General features: G+C 34.2%; 1 pseudogene; it reads right to left on the bottom strand.

Moving 5' to 3' along the window:
* The window catches only part of LOC114046219, a 1818-nt pseudogene extending 191 nt beyond the window's left edge, over positions 1–1627 (bottom strand).
* Between the last annotated feature and the right edge of the window lie 8987 nt (positions 1628–10614).

Raw genomic sequence — 10614 nt, 5'->3', positions numbered from 1 at the left:
GTGTGTGTGTGTGTGTGTGTGTGTGTGTGTGTGTGTGTGTGTGTGTGTGTGTGTCCAGATCTGTCTCAGAATGGCGGAAGATAAGAGTAGCTGGTAAGGGGAGTTGATATGTGGTTTTGTGTCCATCTAGGCAGTTAGGTAGCATAGTGGAGAGGTACCTGGGTCTGGAGTTAAGAAGACCTGAATTGAAATTCAACATCAGACACTAGCTGTGTGAACCTGGGTAAATCACTTAACCTCTGTTCCTCTTAAGTCCCAGTTTTCTCTACTGTTCACTTGCCTTGCAGGGTTGTTGTAAGGATCAATTAAGATAATATTCGTAGAGCACTTAGCAGAATGAGCTATATAAATCCTTATTCCCGTCCTTAATGGGCAACGCTATCAGCAGTTTTGTGCTATTCTTCTTCTTCTTCTTCCTCATCTTAGTTGAGAGTGAGCCAGACACAACTGGAAAACCTCACCTGGCTTTCAGCTCCCCCCAGGACCCAGAAAAGGTGGTGGAAGTCAATAGAAGATCATGGAGACAGCTTTTATAGTCACCATCCAGGGTCTGAGCCAAAGTGCCCAAGGAAGCCAGAATAGTGAGGATCTCCCTCTCTCAGACATCTGATAGGTGCTAGGTGCTAAATTAAGGTTGAGCACAGTTAATTCTTTTTTTTTTTTGATGGGAGATTGAAGTTTATTTTATCAAGTATGTGTAAGTCATGCCATATTCAGCTGAAAATATGCTATTTACATAAAGTATCACAAGGTTAAAAATACACAATATTTGTATTTTAATACAAATATCCAAAAGCTAGCTATAATAGTTTGCAGAATACAATTAATTCTCTACCACTAAGCATCGAGTTAAAAAAAGAGCCGAATGTTCAAAGTTTTCAATAATTTAGAAAAGTAATTCAAACGTGTAACTAAAGTGGAGGTAAACTTTGTCAGTGTCATTTTCCAATAGTCAAACATAAAATATTTATATATATGGTCAATCATTTTTCTGTAAAGTAGCATTTCTTTCATCACGTGTGTCAATCTGGGGATTTTGTCAAAATCTCTGCCTACTTCTTCACCTCCAGAATCAGAATCCTCAAATGCCGGGTTATTTCATGGTTCAAAGTTTTCTAGAGACTTCCTATTATATATGCCATATATTGCACATGTCCTGCTACTTCTGCCAGTTCCTTATTTTCTTCTTTTAGGTGGGCAATTGCATTGTCCTTCTGTTCAATTTCTTTATGTATTTTCTCATTTTCTTCCAGTATTTCATAAGAAAAGCCTTCCTCCATTTTTCTGCCACTTCTTTCTAGTACTGAAAATAAGAGTTTTCTTTAATCATGAGATCAACAGTTTCTTGAGAGACTCTTTCAAGTTTTTCATTATCACTGTGCTCTGGGTCTATAGCAACATCAGTGTTAGAAGACTCGGATGTTAGTTGGTCACTCCAAAACTACCTTTTGGATGAGGCCTTGGTAGAAGTTAACTTATTTACTCTACCAACTAGAGAACAAACTGCAGATGGCTGAATCATCTTGAGTGTTTGTCTTGGGATAAGGCTGCCATTTGTGTTGTCCAATAAATAGTTCTTTATAGGTTTTTTGGACCCTTCTTTTGTCTACTTCATTTTGGAATGCATCAAAAAGTGAAGAGTGGTGCCCAGTGCCAGTGAAGCACCATCCCAAGGAGAGGCTAGGACCAGACTAAAGCAGCTGCACCATGAGCTCAAGAAGTTAAATAGCTAAATACCGATGAAAATGCTACAGGCCCACTGGAAGAGCACAGTTAATTCTAAAAATGGATTTTGGTGCCCTGGAGACTTGGGCAAGTGTCCAGGTGACTTCAGGTCAGAGTTATTGGGGCTGAAGCTCTTGTCTGGCTCTAAGGGTGATGCTTTTGGGTGGTTTTCAATATTATTCTAAATACAGACATGAAAACATAGCTTGTGTTTTTATAGTGAATAAAAGGGGAAAAAAATAAAAGGAATTAAACTGTTTGATCCTATAGAAACCAAAACAGTTGGTTAATTTATCGATCATTTTCCTTGTCTTTTAAAAACCCAGTGATTACTATGTTGCGTAGATAGTGATAAAAACGTTTACTTTCTGAGCCAGCAGTTGTATTGAAGCTTTACATAGATAGTGTCATGTCTTCCTTTTCTAATACATTCAATTTTTTTAAATGACAACCTAAAAACTAACATAGTATTCCGTTTTTAAAGGACTTGCCTTTCTGTAATGTTCAAGTTCTTATAAACACATGTGTGATAAGTCAATATACATTGAAGAATCTAAAGAATCCAAAGAAATAATCTCATCTATCACCAAAGAATAAGTACAATTCTTTTGAAAATGTGAAGCTGCAAAAAACAACAAAGAGAAATCTACAGTGAAAATTTTTTAAATTCACAATTAAAACTTGAATTGGATGTTGAAATTAATAGAAGGATGAACCATTTTCTTTACTGTTACATGTGTGCGTGTGGAGGAAGGGGAAGAGTTGTTGATGAATGCGTTAAAAGTGGCAAGATTTTTCTGTTGGGCTTATAAATGGCGTCTCTTAAATGAACAGTAGTGAGGATTTCAATAAGTTATTGCTTTGTAGAATAATTGTCCCTCAAAATAATTTATGGAAATTTTATTTAAGATAAATTTGTAGTGATATCTGTAGTTTTTACATCATCTACATTTCCCAGTGTTCACCCTTTTCTACTCCCACCATCAGCCATTTATATGATAAAGAGTAAGAGGGAAAAATATAGTTCGGCAAAACTAACCACCATATTAAAAATATCATACATTATGTGGGTTATGCTACAGTGATAGTCTTACATATCTTTGGGAAGAGGAGAAGATTCCTATTCATTCTTTGAAGATAAGCTTGGTAATTAAAATATTTCAGCATTAAGATTTAGTAGTATTGTTGCTGTTATTCTTTCTTTTTATACTGTTTTAATTATTATGTGTATAATTATCCTGGTTTTGCTTTATGGAAGCTTTAAAGCATGGGAAAAAGAATGTACCACTTTGCTTGATACAAAACAAAATTTAAGTACTAGATATTTGCTTTTTAAAAAAAAAATTATGATGTGCAAAGTTAAAAGAAATTGTACATTTTTTTTGGGAAAGGGGAAGGTATTCTCTCACTTAACACACCAGAAACAAAAAGCAATCCATAAGCATTATAAGAAGACAAATCATTTGTGTGAATTTTATGGTCTATTATTATATTGTAAGGAATTAACATGAAGAATCCAGAAAAAACTTGGGAGGACTTGTACAAGTTGATGTAGAGCAAAGGAAGCAGAACCAGGAGAATCATGTTCAGGAAGACCACAAAGGAAAGGAAAGCAATACTGAAAACCAACCCAGAGACCAATGACTTTAGAGAATTGATGATTCAGCATTTCTTCCTCTTATAACGTAGATACATCGATGTGCACATGTGCATAGATGCGTAACGAGGCATACATTTTCAGACATTTCCAATATGGTAACTTGTTTTGCTGTACTATCTAGTAGTTATTAGGAATGACTCTATTGGTGCTGTAAACGTTGGTAGTGATTTATTGGGGTGACACTCATTAATGTGAAAAAAGAGCATAATTAAAATGATTAAAATAGGGACAAAAACTGCCTGATAAATCTTATCATTTCCAGTTAGCTACTGTCGTAGTTGTTTCATCCCATAAACCAATTGTATGCTAATGGTAGATCAGCAGAGTAAACAGGTGGAAATGTGCTCAATGACAATTGAACATGGAGCACTTTGAATTTTTCCCAAAGTACCACAATTATAGAAACACCTGTGCTGAATAAATTTATGCTGACCCACTGTGAAAATATTTTGTGCTCAATAGGCCTTAAAATTTCTCATTTCTCACCTGTTGGGGTGGTGTTCAAATTGTGATGTGTTATGCTCTGCCTTCTGGTAATGAAGCAAAGAGGCCACTTAAGATTTCATTGAAAATGTTTTATGTCATTCATCTCACAGTATATTACTTCACTGAGACTTTTGTAATTTTGTTTTTAATTTTGTTATTTGAAACAAAGAGTAAATTTTGTTTTCTGTATCTAGTTACAAAATATTTATACTCAAATTCTCAAATGAATCTATGATCTAATCAGTTTGGGAATTTCTTTCAATAATACAAATCACAATGCATCTGTACCTGCCCCATCTTGTGTAATTGACCATGTTCCCCCATACATTTGCCACCTAGGGAGTTTGTTCAATGTGATGGAGACCTTCTCTGCATTTCCTTGATAACAAAAGGGTAGCAGTGGAATATTCTAATTATCTACCTGTCATTTCTTGATCTTGACACTTGACCAAACCATCTTCTGACCCTATTATATATTGCCTCAAGGATATCTTATAATTATTTTTTCTTTAAAGTTTTCGTTAATGTGGTATAGGATTTTCACACCCAACATGCTTCTCTCTGTTCATGATAGTCATTTTTAATTTTTCTGAAATTGTTGTTTTCTATCTATCACAACCAGACAGCAATATTGGCATAATGATAGTTTAAAAATTTATTTCCATGGAAGCCTGGGGTCATTAAACTTTGCAGTTTCCCAGAAATAATTGAACCCACTATCATCCTCCTATTCAATTCCAGATCCAACCCTCTATTTGTGCATACTGCCTATCCCAGATAGATAGATAGATAGATAGATAGATAGATAGATAGATAGACAGATAGATAGATAGAAAGATTTTGATGAGTAAGTTCTATAAATTTATCCAAATGCATATTGTAATCTGGGCAACAGACATTCTTCATCCACTTGAAACTGATTATGTGGATTTTTAATCCAGACAATTTTGTATGATTACAACTCTCTTTAAGGAATTTCAGTTCAAGTGACCAACAAGATGGAAGACAAAACATTTTATCAAGCATTCATGACCCCTCATAGCTCTCCAAAATAAAAGTTAACATGCAAGAGATAAAGCAATTTCAACTATCTACATGGTCAAGGACATGAAAAATCTTAATGAGGTAAGAGATGTACTAGAGAATGCTAATCTCTAACCCTTAATATGCTCAGTAACCCCCTTCCCTCAACGATGAAGAAAACCAAAAGGGAGGAATTTATTCTGTCTGGGATGACAGCACAGCAATACTATGTGTTGTAAAAGAACTCAGGCAGAGAACTGAAGAACAGAGGGTACTGGAGCAAGATGTATATGACTCTCCACTAAGGCTAAAAGAAAGATCCAGTATCCAGCTGGGGCCAATTCTATTCTCCCAGAAGTTACTTTGGGCAGAGAAGTAGACTGATGAAAAAAGAATTGCCCAGAATAAAGGTAATGGTTTTGATGTCCAGAAACAACCATTAAAAAAGGGAATAATTCTGATTATAAGTGGTCAGACTGAAATCATCACAGATCTCAGGAGAAAAAAAAAACTCATTTAATGACTTTGAGCATAATATATACCAACAGAAAAGATATTGATTACCAAAGCAAATATGGCATCCAAGCAAGCAAAAAATCCAGATCTCTATGAATAATCACAGCAAAAGAAAAAAAATAAATCAGCACTCAATGAGGTAGAGTACCCTGTGGATTCTCAAGAGAGTATGGAACCACAGTAGGATGTTCAATGGTTTAATAGAGAAATAAGAGTTGTGAAAGTACAATTTAAAGCCTGAACAGCAGAAATAATGGGCAAAATAGAAAAACAAATCCAAGATGGAAAATCTTACAAAAGAAACAAAAAGAGATAATAACTGTTTGGGAATACAAGTACACAGAAATGAAAGACAATCTGTTAGAAGCAAAAAAAAAAAAAAAGAAAGAAAGAAAAGAAAGAAACAATAATAGTAAACTGAAACAAGATCTCCAATGAAATTCAAGAGCAATAATAGGGAATCCCATTTCAAGTAACTACAAAATGCACAGAGTATATGAGGTTCAATATACCAAAGGACAAACAAGATATATAGATTTAATTACATAGTGTTCCTTAAAGAAATAAAGAACAATTTAAACAGCTGGAGGAATATTCAGTGCACATAGCTGAGATTTGAAAAAAAAATAGAAGCAAGGGCAGCTAGGTAGCTTAGTGGATAAAGCACTGGCCCTGGATTCAGGAGGACTTGAGTTCAAATCCGGCCTCAGACACATAACACTTACTACCTGTGTGACCCTGGGCAAATCACTTAACCCCATTGTCCACCCCCCCCGCAAAAAAAATAGAAGCAAAATAAACACCTACCAATTGGAGAATGACTTAACTACTTATGCTATGTAAATGTAGAATAATATTATTGTGATATAAGAAATTATGTATGTGGTAAATACAGAGAAGTATGGAAAGATATACATGAAGTGATTTAAAGTATGTAGATTCTATAAATATATATATATGTGTGTGTGTGTGTATACATATATACATATACACATATACATATATATGTCTATATATACATATATTCACCATTTACCTAGAATCCCTCTTAAAGTTGGGATCTGTGCAAACATTCCTCTCCTAATTTATGTCTTGCCCAATGTTTATAATCCAGGTATCATTGAATAGGGTCATTTCTGTTGTTATGTCTTTCAAGGAATATTGATTGATTTTGATCTATGGATTACTTTTTTGTATTAATACATCCAGAACGAAACCGTTAGTGTACAAACATTGCTGTGCCACTGCCTTTGCTAGTGAAAATTTGTTATAGTATTTTTTTATGGATCTTTTTTTCTTTAAAAATATTTATAAGGCTAGATTTTTTTCCTGTGTTTTAATGGACAGTACAAAATTCCCTTTGCATATGGTCTGCTCTCAAAAAACAATTCCAGTTGAAAATGCTTCTATTATTTACAGTGTATTTTTTCTTGTATTGTCATTTATGTGCCAATCATTGTATAAGAAAAAAATGAACTATCACTCATATATTGATTCAACAAGTATTTAATAAATGTCTACAATGTGTCAGGCCCCTTGCTTGATTCTCTTAATACATAGACAGAAATGAACCAATTCCTTCCCATAAAGAGCATTCATTGGAGGAAATAATAGGGACACATATAAAATAATACAAAATCTATACAATTGAAGAATGAATAAAGCAGATTGTGTCAACAAAGCAGCAAACATCCAGATGAAAACCGAAAAATGCAATCTGTCATCTGGAGACATTATGTACAACAAGAAGATGCCAAACATCTGGATATTAAGTGTCTAGATGATAGACTTAATTTTTTAGTTTTCATTCAGATGTTTAGCACCATGTTGATACAGTGAAAGCTCTGGGTTACACTAGAAATATAATACTCTAGTTTTCATAATTTAACTTCAGGAAAATAAATTTACCAGATTTAATAGTAAATAAGTGGATTCAATATATATAAAACTGCAAATGTGTGGGACCATGGAGGAAGACAGAAATCTAAATTTATCAGGTAGATGGGCAAAACACCAAAGGCAGGTATGCCATGTATGCCATGTAATCTATACCGTACTTTTGCCATCTCATCCTAATTCAACTTTAACCTCTAATTACTACCAGATCCATCCACATAATGGGTCTGATTTATCTCATCAAGTAAGGGGGCTATAAGAAAAAGCAATGGGAGGGTGACATTCATTATAAGAAATTTGGAAATTCAGACTCAGTGGTTATGTTATACAGAACATTAAGATGCACAATGAATTGATTGATGTCAGAGTGATAGTAACTTTCTGCAGTTATCATGTATTTTGGTTCCTAATGTTTTTGTGGTCATTTCTCCCAAATTAGGTGTATTTATATTAACCAAAGCTTTAGTGACAGCAAACAAATATACCGTATGCTAAGCTATTCCAAATTCTTGTTCTGAACAGCCACCAAGTTACTACAAGCATAAATCAATGGGAGTCTCATATAGGCTATAACTTAGATACACTTTATTACTATAGACACATTTATTGGGATGGGATTTTTACAGTCTCATAATCCCCTAGAAGCTCACCCATGCACGATTAACGAGAAAGGAATATGATTAATAATGAACATCCCCTGATACTTCTTTTAAGAAGGTTTTTTGACTGTTACAAGAATTGTGTTGGTTGAATGGGTTTAAAAGTATCAACCATTTGCCCTCCAATCCCTGAAAGAGCTGGAAAACTAAGTATGTCACTCTGTAGGTACCATGTAAGAATGTGAATTGCTTTTAAAATTTTTATATAATGTGAGTAGTAATAAATGTTAGTACTGTAGCTTAGTTACCTCTGTAGAATACTACAAAGTACTCCTATTGGTTCCAGTTTTTGTTAAAGCATATCATATAATTCCTGACTTCATGGTGTCAATCAAGCCCTGTTTGATGCTTTAAAAATAGTTTTTGTATATAGAGTGATATCTTTCAATAGAAGTAACTTACTTTGGGTCATTTAACTAAATTATTTTTAATGTATAAACTTTTAATTGGTATTATTTAGCAGTATGCTTTCTAATATTGCTAAAATCAGTTAAGTGAATTATCATTGAGACATCACATGATATTCCAACCTTAATAAAAGTTACTTAATTAAGTTGTCAGGCTTTATCAACTGCTGAGTAAATAGATGAGCCATGTTTTGGTGGTTTTTTTTTTTTATTTTGCTTATGCTGATTCTGGCTGACTAAATTATGCTCATCTTTTTAGACCCCTCATTGATCTTTCACCCATCCTTTGACATTCTCTTCCCTTTTATGATACATCTATACATTTCCAAAAGATCATATTTTTGGCTTAAAGCCTTTATCTTTTCCCATAATATGTAAAGGATATGGAATCTGTGTTGATGCTTCTTTCTCCTCCATACTCTGTAAGGAGGAATTATTACTGTAAGGGCTCCTACTTTTGACTCCTACTATATATCTCCTACTATATATCTGATCAGGCAGAATCACAGAAAAAAAGAAAAATAACATGTTAGAAAGTATGTATCTTAAAATGTCTGCACCATATACCAAAGCATTAAGTAAAATGTTACAGTTAGTACCCAGAGATACTATACAAGTAAAGGGATCTGAAAATGATGCACAAGTATTGTTGTAATTAACACATAATATCAGGATAAATCTCAGCATTGAAGATTTAGAGCTAGAAGGAATCAAAGAGGTTATCTAGTCCAATTCCTTATTTTGAGAAAACTGAGGCCAAAGAGGTAAACTGGCTTTTCTAATGTCACTGTAACTACAGAATTGGGTCTTGAACTGGGTCTTCTGATTCCAAATCCAACACTCTTTTCACTGCATTTATGCTTAGTTTTAATACATTATTTAGTTGGATAATATTGTACCACATCCTTGCCTTTTACTCAGGAAACACTGTATGTACCTGACTATGTAAGAGTATTAGGAAGATGAACTCAAGAGAGGTGGGATGGGGCACGGAGATATTCTTACTTTATTGTAGTGGATCTCTGATTCTTGTAGAATAAAAAAAAAGACTCATTACCTCACAAGGACAGAATAATTACTGCTGTGGTACTGGATAAATGTCTAGTTATGAGTTTGGTAACTTCTTTTTTTTCCCATTTACTTCAACTAGACTTCCTTTTTTTTTTTTCCTGCCCATCTCTATCACCAATAGGCCATATTCATTTTACATTCTATACAATGCCATCCTTTATGGAATTACAGTACACATAATTGCTTATGTCCTTTACAGGAAAGATCATTAATTCTTTCCTTGGTGTACTCTTACGAATCCTTATATATTCTTAAGACCACAATTTCCATACATATCTCTCTAAGAAGTTACCAGATAGAAAACAGGTTTTAATATAAGGAAGGGAGGAATTCAGCACAATATGTCTAATTGAGTTATGGATTGGGTGTTGGTAGACCATCTTATACAAGTATAAATTTTAATATGTGTTCATTATGCTTTTGTTATAGTTTGGAGATATGGTGAGAGTATGACATTGGGGCTATATCTTTAATAAGAAAATGAGTTGTGATTGTGATTGCATAATCAATTTCATTTTATGATGTTTTTGTAGATCCTCTTTTATTGATGTCAAAAAATCTACCACAGCCATCTCCTAAACTGTTGGTTCTTCTCATTATAGCCTTGTAGTGGCTTTGGTATATGTTATGTATTTGGCAAGTGGCTATAGATCAACCATTTTGACTGAGTTTTGTCCTGTCAGTTAATGACACTGTCTTATTACTGTCATTGGTTGTTGTCCTTTGTTGCTAAGTCAATACTTATTGTCCCACTCATGCTTTTAGTGGAAGAGGAGGACAAATGGGGTGAGAATAAAGGATCAGGGAATTCTGACACCTACTTCCTTATGTTTGGTTGTTGTCCTTTGTTCTTGAAGAGGACCAAAATGACATCACTATGTTAGAGTAAAGTTACAATGAGTCCAACTATGACTGATCAGACCAATATGAGCTTAGAATGCTCTGCCAGAAGGTCAGGCACAAATAGTCCATGTGAATATTTGGGGCAGAGTCTCTAAATTTGCCCATCTGGTGTTTGTTTTGAGCTACTTCAATTCTGCTTTGCTCATAGAGTGCAGACAAGGGCACACCATGCTGGATGGTCCTGTGCCAGTGTCTCCCATGTCATATAATCAATTCCTAAGTTCATTAAACAGCCTATTTGGCTCTTTTCCCCATTAACTTGATTGGT

The sequence above is a fragment of the Vombatus ursinus genome, unplaced genomic scaffold (assembly GCF_900497805.2).
Source record: "Vombatus ursinus unplaced genomic scaffold, bare-nosed wombat genome assembly UNPS02014781.1, whole genome shotgun sequence".
NCBI classification, from domain to species: Eukaryota; Metazoa; Chordata; class Mammalia; order Diprotodontia; family Vombatidae; genus Vombatus; species Vombatus ursinus.
Note: the sequence above shows the minus strand (reverse complement) of the source record. Positions and strands in the feature narration are given on the sequence as shown.